At 33.9% G+C, this 6,935-nt stretch overlaps 1 pseudogene; it reads left to right on the top strand.

Annotated features, from left to right (window-relative positions):
* Positions 1–6,143, top strand: part of LOC141847050 (uncharacterized) — a 6,842-nt pseudogene extending 699 nt beyond the window's left edge.
* Positions 6,144–6,935: the final 792 nt, after the last annotated feature.

The raw sequence follows: 6,935 nt of genomic DNA, 5'->3' as shown, positions 1-6,935 counted from the left end.
GACCTTCCTGTCTATAAAATTTGATAGATGTGGATGCTTGATCTAATCAGTTGTCCATCTCACTCCATTTGTGGTTGTTGCATTTTTCCATTCATTCTTCTATTGCAACTTGTCTGGACACTTTTGTTGACTAATACCTTCTTTTATTGTAAAACTGATCTTTTGATTTCTCCTGTGCTTATCTGTGTCAATTAATGTCAACTAAGAGTTCTCACCACCCTGAATTTTCTAATATCCATGGAGTTTTCTTTTCTTTTTAAAATGTGATGGTTGCCTTCTTTATTTGAAGGATAACTTACCAAATGAAACAAATGAGTATGCGGTTGAAGATATGATCTTCGCACGTGAAGAAGAAGTATATCCTACATCAACAATGCCTGAGTCATCTGTTACTGAAGAAAAAGAATCTGCTACAAACATCTCATGGAGTCAAAAGCTGAGACAAAAAGAAAGCTTGATGATAAGACAACTGAAAAAAAGGTTTGTCCTTTGCTTATTGTTGGATTTTTTACTACTTTGCTAAATTTTCCTTCTTCCAATTTTTTTCATAGTGCATCATGTGTTTGAACACGCACGCCATGGTTATCAGAACATTCCTTCTACAATATTTTCTCACTCATTTGAATTTTTTGAATTAGTGGAGCTCTTAACATAGGTATTGTATTGTTATATTTTCAATTGCTCGCAGTTTAGCTCTTGTTGTAGTCAGCAAGTTCTTGTAGTAGATATGTTTAAATTTTATGAGCATTGACACTTCGTGACTGGAATACAGGAAGCTAATAAGCCTCCAGATGGTTGGTTTGATCTAAAAGTGAATACACACGTTTATGTCACTGGGTTGCCTGATGATGTTACCGCTGATGAAGTAAGTGACCACCACAACCTTAACCTTAACCTTTATATTTCCTTAGGAAAAAGTTTTTGTTTTCCATTTCCTCACTTATAATCATTTTAAAACAAATTCTCTCGTGGCTGCCATTGATTTTTTAAAACCATGCAGATTGTGGAAGTGTTCTCAAAGTGTGGCATCATAAAAGAGGTGGATAAATCAACTTTGTTTCTCTTTCCTTTTTTGGTTCCTTTTTTGAGTCTTTTTTTTTTCATTAATTGTTGACCTAAAGAAGTATTAAACAACTATAGATTATAGTTTTATTATTCAGCTACAACCATTTTTTGTTCTTGAAATATAATAAAATTCTTATATTGTTTACTCTGAAATCATGAACAACAAAACTTGCTTATAATGTTAATTGTTTTCACTATTAAATTCTAATCCACAGAATTAGAAACTTCTTATACACTATCCAAAGTAATCATCTGTCCATGGTGGAAAAGGAGAAAGAAAGGAACAAAAGTGAGGTAGGGAAGAGGGAAAGGAAGAGAGAGAAGGGGAATTTTCTTTATTTTGTCTATTTGAGAAGAGAGGAAAGAATGGAAATGAGAGAATTGGACAAAAGCTAATCCTTTGATTATGTGTTTCTCAAGACATGCAGGGGTTAAGTCTTTTTAACAAATTTTCTTCTCTTCCTTCCATTCTCTTTTGGAAAGGGAAAGGAGCTCCAAATTGGTCCCCTCCCCTTGTCTTTGCTGGTATGTAGGAATTTAATTGTTGGCACCCTCCTTTCCCTCCACTATGGCTCTGTTCCCCTCAAGTAGACATGTCCTTAGTGTTGGTTTTCTTTCTCTTATCTTTTTCAAACAAGATACTCAATGTACTACATTTGAAAAGACATAAATTTGACCTTGTCTAGTCACTATTCAATTCTTCTTTGATTTCTTGATTTTCTTCGTCGATGTGACAAAAAATAAGAGTTTTCAAAGCTCTTTAGAATTTATTTGAAGACAACATATTCATTTGGCAACTATCATGATAAAATAAACTATATTTCTTTGTCCAGACAAAAGCTTCATGCATCAACTGTCCAAAATTTTATAATAGTGACAGTACAGGTAGACAGATTTTTAGTTTGAATCTGGTCTTCTGTGTATTGATCATGAAATTTTGGTTTGTACATGTTTTACCACTAAAAACAGTGACTATCAATTATAACTTAAATTGGGCAATATGGATAATATAATACATCAATCAACTTGTTTCCGTACTCCTTTAGTATGCCTTGAGTAGTCAGTGTAAAGACTATGATTCCACTCTTGAAGTTATAACATCTAATTCTCTTATGACATTCTTTTCTCTGAATTGCACTTCTGCAAATTCCACTATGACACTTTTCACTATAAAATGCTATTCTGCTGGGCCCTTGGCTTTGTCTGACTTGGTAAATGAAATTGTTATTAGTAATGCTTAGGTACTGGGATTGTCAAACTAAATGCCTAGGTTTTCGATGGAATTTTTCTGTCCTTTTAAATTTTTACATTTCTAATCTGAATATTCCGAGTTCAATCAGGATGTGCCTTTGCTATTCTGATTTTGCCCAAGCAATTGGATGCCAATCAGAAACCTATTGGAAACTTCTTAGGCATGGCCATAAATAATGGGAATAAAAGTAAAACAACAAGAATCAGTCAGAACCTATTAAGAAACTGGCAGACTAGTCTTTTAGAGTCAACTGATCCAGACATTTTTCCAGTCAACCCTTGCCCAAAAAAACAAGTCTGAAGGAATATAAATTGTATGAAAAACAAGTCAGGCATCTGGGAACAGTTGGCTTCGGCTAAAATTGTTGGAAAGCATCTGAAATGAAAAAGAGATGTAAGCACAGGTGCTGTTCAGGGTATTCCCTAGAAAGAGGCATAATGTTACTTTTCTTAACCATGATGATTAATACTCAATAGGCACGGAAATATATATAAATGCATTTAACAGGTAAAACCTATTGCTTAATGCTTGTAGGTGAGATTGATATGCATGTCAACAGTTAAGAAATTAGAATTAGAAACATTTGGCAAGATAAAATGTCACAATAAGTAACACGTAGCAAGACATAACATATAATAGCTATATGATATATTATTTTGAAACAATTTGTGGATTTTGAATACAATAGAGAATAAGTTCATATAATCATTGGCTTTTCATTTGAATATTAAGTATCACATTAGCAAATTAAATCTTTAGTGCATTTCATCTTCTATTATCTTACACATCAAAATGTTATTTTCCTCGTTTTCAATTTTTTTTAGTTTTCCTGATACAAGCAATACTACTAATCCAATACAAGTGATACGTAGATTTTGATTTAACCAAAAACAGACTGGCTTTTGCCTTATGCTCTTTCACTGTTGTTTAATCAGATAATTGTATCTGGAAGTTAACATGTAGGCTTATGATGTATTGTTCTTCTTTTTAGTTACTCTCTCTTAATAGCTTTTCATGTTGTCTTGTACAGGATCCTGAAACAAAAAAGCCTCGTGTAAAGATCTACACTGATAAAAAAACAGGCATAATAAAGGGTGATGCACTTGTTTCATACTTGAAGGTAACATTTGTTGTATGAGACATCACACCCAAATAGAAATTTGTAATCATCATATAACTTTTGAAATGTAGGAGCCATCTGTTGCCTTGGCAATTCAACTTTTGGATGGAACACCTCTTCGTTCTGGTGGAAAGACTCTTATGTCTGTAAGCCAAGCTAGGTTTGAGCAAAAAGGTTTGATGAAAATTCACTTTGAGCTAAGTCTTTTCAAAGGTTATGCTAATAGTTTATTCACACATCAAAATATTGTTTAAATACATAAATTCTTGTTCAGGGGAAGTATTTATAGCAAAGCAGACTGACAAGAGAAAGAAAAAGAAATTGAAAAAAGTTGAAGACAAGATTCTTGGATGGGGTAGTTTTTTTACCTTTCTACTACAGTTTCATATTGTGTGAATCGTTTAAATTTTGTGATTGTTTCAAAATAGTTGTTTGCATTTCTATCATTAGCTATATTATGTTACAGTCAATGGTCTGCCATTGATCTTTTTGCTGATTTGGCCAATGTACATCATATTGGCGATACCTAACACTCATTCTACTTTTGATTTAGGAATATTGTTTTTTTGAGTCAACAACTTTTTGTTCTTTTGGATCTCCACAATAATCTTTCTGTGCAAGTGCAGAAGACAGGAAAAGAAGAGAACAATTTAGTATGGCGTCGAGAGTCATGCTTTGCTTCTAAGAATTATATTTTTGTGAGTTTGATTGTAAAAAAGATGCTAAATAGTTATCTCCCAAGCATTCCACCGAAGTGCGATCAGTATTTTTCCCAAGAAATTAGTCTTGGTCAAGCCCTTTTGCTAGTTTTACCCCAAGAAATATTTCAATGTAATCATTAAGATAACTTCTTATTTGCCATCTTCAAACCTAGAGTTTATTGAAACATAAGATTTGAAACCTTGAGCCAACATCTATATTTTACTGTTTTTTTTTTTGGTTTCTTCTCTTTGATACTCTTAATGAAGATCAAGCTTCTGTGTGGTTTTGTTTTTTCTGTGTTTTTGTAGTTTTCACTTTTCGTAAAACTTATGAGTTTGTACTGGTTTTTGTTTAACTTGTTATATCGTTATTTGTTAAGCATTCTGATTTCTTGTTCTAGGTGGACATGATGATGCAAAGGTGCAAATTCCAGCTACTGTCATTTTGCGCAATATGTTCACCCCTGCTGAGTTAAGGGTATGCTAGTGGTACCTTCAAATGATAAATCGTGCTAGTTAGTTATTTTAATCTGTGAATTAAGTCTGATAAAGCTATGTTTAAAAATTTGGTTGTCACTCTAAGCAGGATGATGAGACTCTTCAGCCAGAACTTGAACAGGATGTCAGGGTAGAGTGCTCAAAGTTGGGGGCTATTGATTCAGTTAAGGTATTATGTTTCAATCGACCTTGGAGTTGGTGTTAATTTTATGCTGCACATAGGAAATGTGCTGTATAGGAAAAATATAATTTTACCTGAAGTTGTAATCTGCCCCCTCTCACTTTCAGACAATTACAGGTACTTTGAGTGCCAAATGTTCTACTAGTTGACTTCACTACACCAATTCAATCAATGTTGTCTTGTGCTATTTGTGCAACCACTTCTCTTTTTTTTTTTTTTTCTCATTGCAATCATCATTTGGTGCTGCTCTCAGCATGTTGCCTCGAAATTATTACCTTAAACATGTTACCTTCACAGAACCATCACACTCCAGCACCTTTTCTGTGTTGCAGCACTCGCAGTACATTCTCTGCGTTGTGCCACTATCTTCCTACCTCACTGCTACTTTTTCTTTTCATTGGCTTCCCGTCTTTGTTAAATCCCTGCCATCAATGCCATGGGATCCCTGCTGCTATGTTGAACTTGCTTTGCAACCCTATGCCTTATCTTCTTTCATAGCTAATGACTCAAAAACCGATATGTAAATCCATGCTTGTCACATTAATTTGACTGTTTTGTATACGTTTACATATTTTATAACTATGATATTGATAATTCTATTTTGGCATCCAGGTGTGTGAGAATCACCCACAGGGTGTAATTTTAGTGAAATACAAGAACCAGAAAGATGCTGGAGAGTGCATTGAGCTAATGAATGGAAGATGGTTTGTGTTCTCTCAACGCTTAAGTTCCTAATATATACATCTGATTTAATGCTTACTATCGATATGCATTTCTATCTCTGCAATTTGATACTTTTAAGATGAAATATTGTCTGGTGATGATCCCACATGGATTGCAAGACTTGCTTGGGGATAACACAAATAACACTTGTTCAATCCTGAGTCATATCTTAGTCTTGGTTTTTGATCTCTTAATAGATTAACCTGAGAGCAAGATAAACAATTTTGCTCATAGCATTCAAACAAATCACTTCCTCATTTCAATCATGATGTTGATTTTCTCCATCCAACTTGCCTAACCAAATGAGTTTATAGGTTTGGTGGAAAACAAATACAGGCAAGCATAGACAATGGCTCTGTCAACCATGCCCTTATCCGTGATATAGATGCCGAGGCATCTAGGCTTGAACAGTTTGGTGCGGAGCTGGATGCAGACTGAGTTCACTTGACAAAATGCATTTGTTGTGAGGTGTAAGGAAATGAATATTTATGTAGCTTGCAAGCAGCTGAATCCATCTTTTAACTAGGGCAATCGGATTGTAACTACTGATGAGCTTTGAATCTTGGTACTTTCTTCTATCCACTATCCGCCGTTTTCGAGTCAGGTACCATCGCTTAAGGTTTTTGTAAACAATAGAAACTCCATTTATATCTACACGCTTGTGATTCGATAACATTGTTACTTCATCCCCCCTAGGGGGTTTAACTGTTTTAAGTGCCTCTCAGAGATTAATATCTTGAAAATTTTGTTCTGTCACTAGTGTTAATATTTATATTGTCGAGTTTAAAATGAGTCCCTCGATTATTTTTCATTACTAACAAATCTTAATCCTCATTTATTTACTCGTTAGCATGGTAAAGTAGACCTTTAATTAGCTTTGGTATACTCCTCTGCCTAAAAAAGTGTTTCTTCTATTGTAAACTAAAGAAATAGTTGTAGAGATTAAGTGATGTTTTAACATATAATTTTGATAATGAATACCAATGAAATTTAAACACTCATAGTAAATAAAAGATTTCTGATCTGTGTTTTGACGTTGGATTGTCTGTTTTTCTTTAAAAAATAATTTAACCATTTGTGATTGTAATTTCCATTGCCTTCAGCTCTTGATGAAGGTAAAATTACAAGATATATCAAGATTTTATAACACGAATCTGATTATAGAATTAGCCTACTAACAACAAGGTGATTATTTACAAGAAAACTTGTCGATCATTTGTTTATGATCGTGGGCGTTGCAAGTTTGATTTTTTTTCGTAAAATTTAATCAAAATCTAATATCCTCTTCTTCTGCAAAAGGAAGAATCTGTTACTTTAGCGGGTTCATACGGTCGGCTCAATGATTATTTATGAGGTAAATTGAGAAATTATAGTTGGTCACGACGTAGGAGGGTA

The sequence above is a fragment of the Curcuma longa genome, chromosome 16 (genome assembly GCF_044706935.1).
Source record: "Curcuma longa cultivar G26 ecotype Majalengka, Jawa Barat chromosome 16, ITB_CL_G26_1.1, whole genome shotgun sequence".
NCBI classification, from domain to species: domain Eukaryota; kingdom Viridiplantae; phylum Streptophyta; class Magnoliopsida; order Zingiberales; family Zingiberaceae; genus Curcuma; species Curcuma longa.
Note: the sequence above shows the minus strand (reverse complement) of the source record. Positions and strands in the feature narration are given on the sequence as shown.